This window comes from Stegodyphus dumicola, chromosome 1 (genome assembly GCF_044657685.1).
Source record: "Stegodyphus dumicola isolate Sdum_Otavi_A_Nest chromosome 1, ASM4465768v1".
NCBI classification, from domain to species: domain Eukaryota; kingdom Metazoa; phylum Arthropoda; class Arachnida; order Araneae; family Eresidae; genus Stegodyphus; species Stegodyphus dumicola.
Window position 1 is genome coordinate 126,580,428 of NC_140768.1, and position 15,284 is coordinate 126,595,711.

Consider the following 15,284-nt stretch of genomic DNA (forward strand, 5'->3'; position numbering starts at 1 on the left):
GCCTAGAAACTCAATTTGTGGAACAGCAAACACAGATTTTGAAACATTAATTCTTAACCCAAATGTATGTAATCTTTCGAAAACTAATTTAAGGTGATTTTCATGTTCTTCATGGGTACTGGATGCAATGAGTATATCGTCTAAACAGGGAAAAACGAATTCTAATCCTCTAAAGACTTCGTGAATAAATCTTTGGAACGTTGCAGGAGCATTTTTTAAACCGAAACTCATTACATTAAATTCGTATAAACCGAAAGGAGTGATGATAGCCGTTTTACATTTGTCTTCTTCTGCAATGGGAATTTGAAAATAAGCTTTGAATAAATCAATTTTAGAAAAAATATTTGTACCTCTTAAAATATGATGAAAATCTTCAATGCGAGGAATTGGGTATCGATCAGGTATCGTCTGCGCATTCAATCGTCGGTAGTCTCTGCAAGGACGATATGAACCATCCTTTTTCGTTACAAGGTGCAAGGGGCTTGACCACTGGGAGTTTGATGGACGAATTATTCCATTGTCAAGCATAAATTTAAATTCCTCTTTAGCTATAGCTAAGCGTTTTGGATCGAGCTGTCGTGCCTTTGAATAAACGGGTTGACCATCAGTCGTAATAAAATGTGTAACACCATGTTTAATTTGTGTAGGAAAAAGGTTAGGTTTAGAAATTTCGGGATATTTCGACAGTAAATCGAAAATTTTTATGGATTTATTTAATGTGGTTACTGAGTAATCACTGGAAATAGCAGCGACATCACACTGGACACAAAGCTGTGTTACGCCATCAATTAATTTTTTCTTATTTATATCGATAAGCAATTTATATTTGTGAAGAAAGTCAGCTCCTAAAATACCTTTTGTGACATCAGCAATTATGAATGGAAACTGAAAATCACGACGTAAACCCAAATCAAGAGTTAGCGTTTTTATGCCATAAGTGGAAATATCTGTGCCATTAGCTGCATACAGTTTATATTCAGTTTTACATTTATTCTGTGAAGTAGCAGGAATTATGCTTACGTCAGCTCCGCTATCAATAAGAAAGTGCAAATTTGATCTTCTGTCACGAACGAATAAACGAAATTTGCGACAATCCTTCATATTTTCTGCAGCAGCGTTTGCCGCTGAACCTACTGCAGATTCGAGTTTTCCTGGTTTTTGAAATCGTTTTTTACCCAAGCACACGGAGGCTTGCATTTCTCTGGAATGCATTTTGCTCCAAAACGAAAGTGATAAAAACAAAATTTGCCAGTAGGGTCATATCGTTTACGAGATCGGCTTCGAGATCGTGAACGTGAATTACGTAAATCCGAGTCCCTGCGTCTTGAGCGAATGGTTATTTGATCAATTTTTTGTTCAAGAAAGGTAATTCTTTGTAACAAATCATTTGCGGGAACGGAAGGAGCATTAGTACTAAATACTTCTGGTTTCCGATTCATATCACTAATTTTATCTGCCATAGACGCTAACTTAGTTACATCTTCATCACTAACTAATAATATATTTTTTATGGAGTCAGGTAGCTTCTCCAGCCATAAAGTTTTGATTAGATTTTCAGACACATCTGTAGTAGCAACTGATCTCAACTTCTGCAAAAGTTGGCTTGGTTTCATGTCTCCAAGTTCGATACCAGTAATCAAACGTTTAATCCGGACATTTTCACTTTCTTTGAATAAATGTAATAACCTAATTTTAGCATCCGAATATTTTGTGGCACTATCGTTCGTTACAATGTCCCAAATATTTTCGACGAACTTAGGTTCAAGCTGTGAAACTAAATAATTAAATTTCGTTTCTTCTGAAACGATATTACTAATTTTAAAATGAGCTTCAACTTGAAAAAACCATATTTCCGGTTTATCAATCCAAAAAGGAGGTATTTTTACACTCGCCTTATGAAGCTCCGGTGACTGCATCGTATCTTTCATAGCAGTTTCAGAAGAGTCATTTGTTGACATTTCGAAAATTAATCAGGGTCACCACGATGTAGCCTTGGCTACTAATGTTTAAAATTAATTTATGACTAGGAACAGCATGAATTATAAACAAATAGCTAAGTTATTGCATTTTATTTTCCGGCTGTCGAAATGCGACGCTACGAGCAACGTTTTGAAACCAAAACCTAGCAATCATGAATCAGAACTAGAACTAGTTGCCATTCAGCATAAAGAAATTTAAATATAAATATGAATATTAACAAAATATTAAAGTTAATTTTATAAAATAATTAAACACATGAACAAATATATGAAATAAAAAATAATTATTTCTCATGCAATAACTGGGCCACTACATAGTGAGGTTGTATCAATTGAGAATTTTCCTCAGCTAAAATATATGCTGGTTTCAAGCGATCCAGGGATACATTAACATGTTTTCCTTTTATGCTAATAGTAAAATATTTGTCCTTGCGATCAATAACAGGAAATGGTCTTTTATAAGGAGGTTCCAAAGGTTTTTTTACCCGATCTATTCGCTGAAACACATGAGAACAAGTTTTTAAGTCTTTATGGACAAATATCTGTTCAGATGAATTTTTACGAATTAGTCTCGGTCCAACAACTTCCATCTGTTTCTGGAGTTTATTAGCAAAAGTCTCCGATGCTGTCTGGATACTTGGTTCGCTGAAAAACTCTCCAGGAAGTCTGAGACTCTGGCCATAAACTACTTGCGCGATAGAATGATTGGTATCTTCTTGAATAGCAGTACGCAAACCCAAAAGTACTGTTGGTAACGTGTCCGTCCAAGATATGTTGTTGTGGGCTTTGAATGCTGTTTTTAATGTTCGATGAAGGCGCTCAACTTTGCCATTAAACGAGGGGTGGTAGGCAGTAGTGTGTTGTAAATTGATGCCACAGATTTTGGACAAAGCTCGTAATGTATCACTTTTAAATTGGGATCCACGATCACTAATGAGTTTACTTGGCGTTCCGAAACGCGCAATCCAGTTGCTATAAAAGGCTCTTGCGACGTTCTCAGCGGAAATATTTTCTAAAGGAATTGCTTCCATCCAATTCGAAAATCTATCTATGCAAGTAAGACAATAAATATTCCCTTTAGATGGTGGAAGTGGTCCTATGAGATCGATATGGATGACAGAAAATCTTCCTGATGGTACTTCAAACTCACCTAATTTTGTTTTGGTGTGCCGACTGATTTTAGCTTTTTGGCAAGGAATGCAGGTTCTTGTCCACAACTGTACATCTTTTTTTATGTTAGGCCAAATGAATTTTGATGTCATTAATTTCATAGTCGATTTTATTCCTGGGTGTGATAAACCATGAATTCGTTGAAAGACGTGTTGTCTGAAAGCCTGAGGAATATACGGCCGAACATGTTTAGTTGATGTATCACACCACAAATATTTCCCCGAAGGTAGAGAACATTGGTTGAAATTCAAGGAAGTAGTGGTTTGCAAACTCTTCAGTTCTTCATCTTGAGTTTGTTCATCAGCTATTTTATCATAATCTATCGATGAAATTTCATTAACTCTAGATAATGTATCCGCCACAATATTATTCTCACCTTTTACATATTTGATATCAGTCGAAAACTGGGAGATGTATTGAAGTTGGCGAGCCTGTCTAGGTGTTGCTTTGTCACGTTTTTGACGAAAGGCGAATGTTAAGGACTTGTGATCTGTATAAATTGTAAATACTCTTCCTTCTAGATAATGCTTAAAGTGTCTAACTGAAAGATATATGCTTAATAGTTCTCTATCATAGGTGCTATATTTTTGCTGAGTATCACTTAATTTTTTAGAAAAAAATGCTATTGGCTTCCATGAGGAGTTTTCATATTGTTGCAACACTGAGCCAATCGCCATATCTGAAGCATCTGTAAATAACGCCAGAGGTAATTCAGAATTGGGAAAAGAACACAGTGCCGTGTTCACCAGGTCATTCTTGCACGTTTCAAACTGTTTTTCAGCTTCTTCAGTCCATTCGATTTTACGTTTGTCCCTCTTTTTAGCTCCTTTGAGATACGCATGTAACAATGCTTGATTCTTCGCTGCATCCTTTATATAACGACGATAAAAGTTAAGTATTCCAAGAAAAGTTCTAAGTTCATGAATTGTTTCTGGTCGTTTGTAGTTAGTAATAGCTTGAACTCTTTCTGGCAAAGGAACCCTTAAGTGTAATTAGGTAGCCTAGAAACTCAATTTGTGGAACAGCAAACACAGATTTTGAAACATTAATTCTTAACCCAAATGTATGTAATCTTTCGAAAACTAATTTAAGGTGATTTTCATGTTCTCCATGGGTACTGGATGCAATGAGTATATCGTCTAAACAGGGAAAAACGAATTCTAATCCTCTAAAGACTTCGTGAATAAATCTTTGGAACGTTGCAGGAGCATTTTTTAAACCGAAACTCATTACATTAAATTCGTATAAACCGAAAGGAGTGATGATAGCCGTTTTACATTTGTCTTCTTCTGCAATGGGAATTTGAAAATAAGCTTTGAATAAATCAATTTTAGAAAAAATATTTGTACCTCTTAAAATATGATGAAAATCTTCAATGCGAGGAATTGGGTATCGATCAGGTATCGTCTGAGCATTCAATCGTCGGTAGTCTCCGCAAGGACGATACGAACCATCCTTTTTCGTAACAAGGTGCAAGGGGCTTGACCACTGGGAGTTTGATGGACGAATTATTCCATTGTCAAGCATAAATTTAAATTCCTCTTTAGCTATAGCTAAGCGTTTTGGATCGAGCTGTCGTGCCTTTGAATAAACGGGTTGACCATCAGTCGTAATAAAATGTGTAACACCATGTTTAATTTGTGTAGGAAAAAGGTTAGGTTTAGAAATTTCGGGATATTTCGACAGTAAATCGAAAATTTTTATGGATTTATTTAATGTGGTTACTGAGTAATCACTGGAAATAGCAGCGACATCACACTGGACACAAAGCTGTGTTACGCCATCAATTAATTTTTTCTTATTTATATCGATAAGCAATTTATATTTGTGAAGAAAGTCAGCTCCTAAAATACCTTTTGTGACATCAGCAATTATGAATGGAAACTGAAAATCACGACGTAATCCCAAATCAAGAGTTAGCGTTTTTATGCCATAAGTGGAAATATCTGTGCCATTAGCTGCATACAGTTTATATTCAGTTTTACATTTATTCTGTGAAGTAGCAGGAATTATGCTTACGTCAGCTCCGCTATCAATAAGAAAGTGCAAATTTGATCTTCGGTCACGAACGAATAAACGAAATTTGCGACAATCCTTCATATTTTCTGCAGCAGCGTTTGCCGCTGAACCTACTGCAGATTCGAGTTTTCCTGGTTTTTGAAATCGTTTTTTACCCAAGCACACGGAGGCTTGCATTTCTCTGGAATGCATTTTGCTCCAAAACGAAAGTGATAAAAACAAAATTTGCCAGTAGGGTCATATCGTTTACGAGATCGGCTTCGAGATCGTGAACGTGAATTACGTAAATCCGAGTCCCTGCGTCTTGAGCGAATGGTTATTTGATCAATTTTTTGTTCAAGAAAGGTAATTCTTTGTAACAAATCATTTGCGGGAACGGAAGGAGCATTAGTACTAAATACTTCTGGTTTCCGATTCATATCACTAATTTTATCTGCCATAGACGCTAACTTAGTTACATCTTCATCACTAACTAATAATATATTTTTTATGGAGTCAGGTAGCTTCTCCAGCCATAAAGTTTTGATTAGATTTTCAGACACATCTGTAGTAGCAACTGATCTCAACTTCTGCAAAAGTTGGCTTGGTTTCATGTCTCCAAGTTCGATACCAGTAATCAAACGTTTAATCCGGACATTTTCACTTTCTTTGAATAAATGTAATAACCTAATTTTAGCATCCGAATATTTTGTGGCACTATCGTTCGTTACAATGTCCCAAATATTTTCGACGAACTTAGGTTCAAGCTGTGAAACTAAATAATTAAATTTCGTTTCTTCTGAAACGATATTACTAATTTTAAAATGAGCTTCAACTTGAAAAAACCATATTTCCGGTTTATCAATCCAAAAAGGAGGTATTTTTACACTCGCCTTATGAAGCTCCGGTGACTGCATCGTATCTTTCATAGCAGTTTCAGAAGAGTCATTTGTTGACATTTCGAAAATTAATCAGGGTCACCACGATGTAGCCTTGGCTACTAATGTTTAAAATTAATTTATGACTAGGAACAGCATGAATTATAAACAAATAGCTAAGTTATTGCATTTTATTTTCCGGCTGTCGAAATGCGACGCTACGAGCAACGTTTTGAAACCAAAACCTAGCAATCATGAATCAGAACTAGAACTAGTTGCCATTCAGCATAAAGAAATTTAAATATAAATATGAATATTAACAAAATATTAAAGTTAATTTTATAAAATAATTAAACACATGAACAAATATATGAAATAAAAAATAATTATTTCTCATGCAATAACTGGGCCACTACATAGTGAGGTTGTATCAATTGAGAATTTTCCTCAGCTAAAATATATGCTGGTTTCAAGCGATCCAGGGATACATTAACATGTTTTCCTTTTATGCTAATAGTAAAATATTTGTCCTTGCGATCAATAACAGGAAATGGTCTTTCATAAGGAGGTTCCAAAGGTTTTTTTACCCGATCTATTCGCTGAAACACATGAGAACAAGTTTTTAAGTCTTTATGGACAAATATCTGTTCAGATGAATTTTTACGAATTAGTCTCGGTCCAACAACTTCCATCTGTTTCTGGAGTTTATTAGCAAAAGTCTCCGATGCTGTCTGGATACTTGGTTCGCTGAAAAACTCTCCAGGAAGTCTGAGACTCTGGCCATAAACTACTTGCGCGATAGAATGATTGGTATCTTCTTGAATAGCAGTACGCAAACCCAAAAGTACTGTTGGTAACGTGTCCGTCCAAGATATGTTGTTGTGGGCTTTGAATGCTGTTTTTAATGTTCGATGAAGGCGCTCAACTTTGCCATTAAACGAGGGGTGGTAGGCAGTAGTGTGTTGTAAATTGATGCCACAGATTTTGGACAAAGCTCGTAATGTATCACTTTTAAATTGGGATCCACGATCACTAATGAGTTTACTTGGCGTTCCGAAACGCGCAATCCAGTTGCTATAAAAGGCTCTTGCGACGTTCTCAGCGGAAATATTTTCTAAAGGAATTGCTTCCATCCAATTCGAAAATCTATCTATGCAAGTAAGACAATAAATATTCCCTTTAGATGGTGGAAGTGGTCCTATGAGATCGATATGGATGACAGAAAATCTTCCTGATGGTACTTCAAACTCACCTAATTTTGTTTTGGTGTGCCGACTGATTTTAGCTTTTTGGCAAGGAATGCAGGTTCTTGTCCACAACTGTACATCTTTTTTTATGTTAGGCCAAATGAATTTTGATGTCATTAATTTCATAGTCGATTTTATTCCTGGGTGTGATAAACCATGAATTCGTTGAAAGACGTGTTGTCTGAAAGCCTGAGGAATATACGGCCGAACATGTTTAGTTGATGTATCACACCACAAATATTTCCCCGAAGGTAGAGAACATTGGTTGAAATTCAAGGAAGTAGTGGTTTGCAAACTCTTCAGTTCTTCATCTTGAGTTTGTTCATCAGCTATTTTATCATAATCTATCGATGAAATTTCATTAACTCTAGATAATGTATCCGCCACAATATTATTCTCACCTTTTACATATTTGATATCAGTCGAAAACTGGGAGATGTATTGAAGTTGGCGAGCCTGTCTAGGTGTTGCTTTGTCACGTTTTTGACGAAAGGCGAATGTTAAGGACTTGTGATCTGTATAAATTGTAAATACTCTTCCTTCTAGATAATGCTTAAAGTGTCTAACTGAAAGATATATGCTTAATAGTTCTCTATCATAGGTGCTATATTTTTGCTGAGTATCACTTAATTTTTTAGAAAAAAATGCTATTGGCTTCCATGAGGAGTTTTCATATTGTTGCAACACTGAGCCAATCGCCATATCTGAAGCATCTGTAAATAACGCCAGAGGTAATTCAGAATTGGGAAAAGACAACAGTGCCGTGTTCACCAGGTCATTCTTGCACGTTTCAAACTGTTTTTCAGCTTCTTCAGTCCATTCGATTTTACGTTTGTCCCTCTTTTTAGCTCCTTTGAGATACGCATGTAACAATGCTTGATTCTTCGCTGCATCCTTTATATAACGACGATAAAAGTTAAGTATTCCAAGAAAAGTTCTAAGTTCATGAATTGTTTCTGGTCGTTTGTAGTTAGTAATAGCTTGAACTCTTTCTGGCAAAGGAACCCTTAAGTGTAATTAGGTAGCCTAGAAACTCAATTTGTGGAACAGCAAACACAGATTTTGAAACATTAATTCTTAACCCAAATGTATGTAATCTTTCGAAAACTAATTTAAGGTGATTTTCATGTTCTTCATGGGTACTGGATGCAATGAGTATATCGTCTAAACAGGGAAAAACGAATTCTAATCCTCTAAAGACTTCGTGAATAAATCTTTGGAACGTTGCAGGAGCATTTTTTAAACCGAAACTCATTACATTAAATTCGTATAAACCGAAAGGAGTGATGATAGCCGTTTTACATTTGTCTTCTTCTGCAATGGGAATTTGAAAATAAGCTTTGAATAAATCAATTTTAGAAAAAATATTTGTACCTCTTAAAATATGATGAAAATCTTCAATGCGAGGAATTGGGTATCGATCAGGTATCGTCTGCGCATTCAATCGTCGGTAGTCTCTGCAAGGACGATATGAACCATCCTTTTTCGTAACAAGGTGCAAGGGGCTTGACCACTGGGAGTTTGATGGACGAATTATTCCATTGTCAAGCATAAATTTAAATTCCTCTTTAGCTATAGCTAAGCGTTTTGGATCGAGCTGTCGTGCCTTTGAATAAACGGGTTGACCATCAGTCGTAATAAAATGTGTAACACCATGTTTAATTTGTGTAGGAAAAAGGTTAGGTTTAGAAATTTCGGGATATTTCGACAGTAAATCGAAAATTTTTATGGATTTATTTAATGTGGTTACTGAGTAATCACTGGAAATAGCAGCGACATCACACTGGACACAAAGCTGTGTTACGCCATCAATTAATTTTTTCTTATTTATATCGATAAGCAATTTATATTTGTGAAGAAAGTCAGCTCCTAAAATACCTTTTGTGACATCAGCAATTATGAATGGAAACTGAAAATCACGACGTAATCCCAAATCAAGAGTTAGCGTTTTTATGCCATAAGTGGAAATATCTGTGCCATTAGCTGCATACAGTTTATATTCAGTTTTACATTTATTCTGTGAAGTAGCAGGAATTATGCTTACGTCAGCTCCGCTATCAATAAGAAAGTGCAAATTTGATCTTCGGTCACGAACGAATAAACGAAATTTGCGACAATCCTTCATATTTTCTGCAGCAGCGTTTGCCGCTGAACCTACTGCAGATTCGAGTTTTCCTGGTTTTTGAAATCGTTTTTTACCCAAGCACACGGAGGCTTGCATTTTGCTCCAAAATGCTCTGGAATGCATTTTGCTCCAAAACGAAAGTGATAAAAACAAAATTTGCCAGTAGGGTCATATCGTTTACGAGATCGGCTTCGAGATCGTGAACGTGAATTACGTAAATCCGAGTCCCTGCGTCTTGAGCGAATGGTTATTTGATCAATTTTTTGTTCAAGAAAGGTAATTCTTTGTAACAAATCATTTGCGGGAACGGAAGGAGCATTAGTACTAAATACTTCTGGTTTCCGATTCATATCACTAATTTTATCTGCCATAGACGCTAACTTAGTTACATCTTCATCACTAACTAATAATATATTTTTTATGGAGTCAGGTAGCTTCTCCAGCCATAAAGTTTTGATTAGATTTTCAGACACATCTGTAGTAGCAACTGATCTCAACTTCTGCAAAAGTTGGCTTGGTTTCATGTCTCCAAGTTCGATACCAGTAATCAAACGTTTAATCCGGACATTTTCACTTTCTTTGAATAAATGTAATAACCTAATTTTAGCATCCGAATATTTTGTGGCACTATCGTTCGTTACAATGTCCCAAATATTTTCGACGAACTTAGGTTCAAGCTGTGAAACTAAATAATTAAATTTCGTTTCTTCTGAAACGATATTACTAATTTTAAAATGAGCTTCAACTTGAAAAAACCATATTTCCGGTTTATCAATCCAAAAAGGAGGTATTTTTACACTCGCCTTATGAAGCTCCGGTGACTGCATCGTATCTTTCATAGCAGTTTCAGAAGAGTCATTTGTTGACATTTCGAAAATTAATCAGGGTCACCACGATGTAGCCTTGGCTACTAATGTTTAAAATTAATTTATGACTAGGAACAGCATGAATTATAAACAAATAGCTAAGTTATTGCATTTTATTTTCCGGCTGTCGAAATGCGACGCTACGAGCAACGTTTTGAAACCAAAACCTAGCAATCATGAATCAGAACTAGAACTAGTTGCCATTCAGCATAAAGAAATTTAAATATAAATATGAATATTAACAAAATATTAAAGTTAATTTTATAAAATAATTAAACACATGAACAAATATATGAAATAAAAAATAATTATTTCTCATGCAATAACTGGGCCACTACATAGTGAGGTTGTATCAATTGAGAATTTTCCTCAGCTAAAATATATGCTGGTTTCAAGCGATCCAGGGATACATTAACATGTTTTCCTTTTATGCTAATAGTAAAATATTTGTCCTTGCGATCAATAACAGGAAATGGTCTTTCATAAGGAGGTTCCAAAGGTTTTTTTACCCGATCTATTCGCTGAAACACATGAGAACAAGTTTTTAAGTCTTTATGGACAAATATCTGTTCAGATGAATTTTTACGAATTAGTCTCGGTCCAACAACTTCCATCTGTTTCTGGAGTTTATTAGCAAAAGTCTCCGATGCTGTCTGGATACTTGGTTCGCTGAAAAACTCTCCAGGAAGTCTGAGACTCTGGCCATAAACTACTTGCGCGATAGAATGATTGGTATCTTCTTGAATAGCAGTACGCAAACCCAAAAGTACTGTTGGTAACGTGTCCGTCCAAGATATGTTGTTGTGGGCTTTGAATGCTGTTTTTAATGTTCGATGAAGGCGCTCAACTTTGCCATTAAACGAGGGGTGGTAGGCAGTAGTGTGTTGTAAATTGATGCCACAGATTTTGGACAAAGCTCGTAATGTATCACTTTTAAATTGGGATCCACGATCACTAATGAGTTTACTTGGCGTTCCGAAACGCGCAATCCAGTTGCTATAAAAGGCTCTTGCGACGTTCTCAGCGGAAATATTTTCTAAAGGAATTGCTTCCATCCAATTCGAAAATCTATCTATGCAAGTAAGACAATAAATATTCCCTTTAGATGGTGGAAGTGGTCCTATGAGATCGATATGGATGACAGAAAATCTTCCTGATGGTACTTCAAACTCACCTAATTTTGTTTTGGTGTGCCGACTGATTTTAGCTTTTTGGCAAGGAATGCAGGTTCTTGTCCACAACTGTACATCTTTTTTTATGTTAGGCCAAATGAATTTTGATGTCATTAATTTCATAGTCGATTTTATTCCTGGGTGTGATAAACCATGAATTCGTTGAAAGACGTGTTGTCTGAAAGCCTGAGGAATATACGGCCGAACATGTTTAGTTGATGTATCACACCACAAATATTTCCCCGAAGGTAGAGAACATTGGTTGAAATTCAAGGAAGTAGTGGTTTGCAAACTCTTCAGTTCTTCATCTTGAGTTTGTTCATCAGCTATTTTATCATAATCTATCGATGAAATTCCATTAACTCTAGATAATGTATCCGCCACAATATTATTCTCACCTTTTACATATTTGATATCAGTCGAAAACTGGGAGATGTATTGAAGTTGGCGAGCCTGTCTAGGTGTTGCTTTGTCACGTTTTTGACGAAAGGCGAATGTTAAGGACTTGTGATCTGTATAAATTGTAAATACTCTTCCTTCTAGATAATGCTTAAAGTGTCTAACTGAAAGATATATGCTTAATAGTTCTCTATCATAGGTGCTATATTTTTGCTGAGTATCACTTAATTTTTTAGAAAAAAATGCTATTGGCTTCCATGAGGAGTTTTCATATTGTTGCAACACTGAGCCAATCGCCATATCTGAAGCATCTGTAAATAACGCCAGAGGTAATTCAGAATTGGGAAAAGACAACAGTGCCGTGTTCACCAGGTCATTCTTGCACGTTTCAAACTGTTTTTCAGCTTCTTCAGTCCATTCGATTTTACGTTTGTCCCTCTTTTTAGCTCCTTTGAGATACGCATGTAACAATGCTTGATTCTTCGCTGCATCCTTTATGTAACGACGATAAAAGTTAAGTATTCCAAGAAAAGTTCTAAGTTCATGAATTGTTTCTGGTCGTTTGTAGTTAGTAATAGCTTGAACTCTTTCTGGCAAAGGAACCCTTAAGTGTAATTAGGTAGCCTAGAAACTCAATTTGTGGAACAGCAAACACAGATTTTGAAACATTAATTCTTAACCCAAATGTATGTAATCTTTCGAAAACTAATTTAAGGTGATTTTCATGTTCTTCATGGGTACTGGATGCAATGAGTATATCGTCTAAACAGGGAAAAACGAATTCTAATCCTCTAAAGACTTCGTGAATAAATCTTTGGAACGTTGCAGGAGCATTTTTTAAACCGAAACTCATTACATTAAATTCGTATAAACCGAAAGGAGTGATGATAGCCGTTTTACATTTGTCTTCTTCTGCAATGGGAATTTGAAAATAAGCTTTGAATAAATCAATTTTAGAAAAAATATTTGTACCTCTTAAAATATGATGAAAATCTTCAATGCGAGGAATTGGGTATCGATCAGGTATCGTCTGCGCATTCAATCGTCGGTAGTCTCTGCAAGGACGATATGAACCATCCTTTTTCGTAACAAGGTGCAAGGGGCTTGACCACTGGGAGTTTGATGGACGAATTATTCCATTGTCAAGCATAAATTTAAATTCCTCTTTAGCTATAGCTAAGCGTTTTGGATCGAGCTGTCGTGCCTTTGAATAAACGGGTTGACCATCAGTCGTAATAAAATGTGTAACACCATGTTTAATTTGTGTAGGAAAAAGGTTAGGTTTAGAAATTTCGGGATATTTCGACAGTAAATCGAAAATTTTTATGGATTTATTTAATGTGGTTACTGAGTAATCACTGGAAATAGCAGCGACATCACACTGGACACAAAGCTGTGTTACGCCATCAATTAATTTTTTCTTATTTATATCGATAAGCAATTTATATTTGTGAAGAAAGTCAGCTCCTAAAATACCTTTTGTGACATCAGCAATTATGAATGGAAACTGAAAATCACGACGTAATCCCAAATCAAGAGTTAGCGTTTTTATGCCATAAGTGGAAATATCTGTGCCATTAGCTGCATACAGTTTATATTCAGTTTTACATTTATTCTGTGAAGTAGCAGGAATTATGCTTACGTCAGCTCCGCTATCAATAAGAAAGTGCAAATTTGATCTTCGGTCACGAACGAATAAACGAAATTTGCGACAATCCTTCATATTTTCTGCAGCAGCGTTTGCCGCTGAACCTACTGCAGATTCGAGTTTTCCTGGTTTTTGAAATCGTTTTTTACCCAAGCACACGGAGGCTTGCATTTTGCTCCAAAATGCTCTGGAATGCATTTTGCTCCAAAACGAAAGTGATAAAAACAAAATTTGCCAGTAGGGTCATATCGTTTACGAGATCGGCTTCGAGATCGTGAACGTGAATTACGTAAATCCGAGTCCCTGCGTCTTGAGCGAATGGTTATTTGATCAATTTTTTGTTCAAGAAAGGTAATTCTTTGTAACAAATCATTTGCGGGAACGGAAGGAGCATTAGTACTAAATACTTCTGGTTTCCGATTCATATCACTAATTTTATCTGCCATAGACGCTAACTTAGTTACATCTTCATCACTAACTAATAATATATTTTTTATGGAGTCAGGTAGCTTCTCCAGCCATAAAGTTTTGATTAGATTTTCAGACACATCTGTAGTAGCAACTGATCTCAACTTCTGCAAAAGTTGGCTTGGTTTCATGTCTCCAAGTTCGATACCAGTAATCAAACGTTTAATCCGGACATTTTCACTTTCTTTGAATAAATGTAATAACCTAATTTTAGCATCCGAATATTTTGTGGCACTATCGTTCGTTACAATGTCCCAAATATTTTCGACGAACTTAGGTTCAAGCTGTGAAACTAAATAATTAAATTTCGTTTCTTCTGAAACGATATTACTAATTTTAAAATGAGCTTCAACTTGAAAAAACCATATTTCCGGTTTATCAATCCAAAAAGGAGGTATTTTTACACTCGCCTTATGAAGCTCCGGTGACTGCATCGTATCTTTCATAGCAGTTTCAGAAGAGTCATTTGTTGACATTTCGAAAATTAATCAGGGTCACCACGATGTAGCCTTGGCTACTAATGTTTAAAATTAATTTATGACTAGGAACAGCATGAATTATAAACAAATAGCTAAGTTATTGCATTTTATTTTCCGGCTGTCGAAATGCGACGCTACGAGCAACGTTTTGAAACCAAAACCTAGCAATCATGAATCAGAACTAGAACTAGTTGCCATTCAGCATAAAGAAATTTAAATATAAATATGAATATTAACAAAATATTAAAGTTAATTTTATAAAATAATTAAACACATGAACAAATATATGAAATAAAAAATAATTATTTCTCATGCAATAACTGGGCCACTACATAGTGAGGTTGTATCAATTGAGAATTTTCCTCAGCTAAAATATATGCTGGTTTCAAGCGATCCAGGGATACATTAACATGTTTTCCTTTTATGCTGATAGTAAAATATTTGTCCTTGCGATCAATAACAGGAAATGGTCTTTCATAAGGAGGTTCCAAAGGCTTTTTTACCCGATCTATTCGCTGAAACACATGAGAACAAGTTTTTAAGTCTTTATGGACAAATATCTGTTCAGATGAATTTTTACGAATTAGTCTCGGTCCAACAACTTCCATCTGTTTCTGGAGTTTATTAGCAAAAGTCTCCGATGCTGTCTGGATACTTGGTTCGCTGAAAAACTCTCCAGGAAGTCTGAGACTCTGGCCATAAACTACTTGCGCGATAGAATGATTGGTATCTTCTTGAATAGCAGTACGCAAACCCAAAAGTACTGTTGGTAACGTGTCCGTCCAAGATATGTTGTTGTGGGCTTTTAATGCTGTTTTTAATGTTCGATGAAGGCGCTCAACTTTGCCATTACAC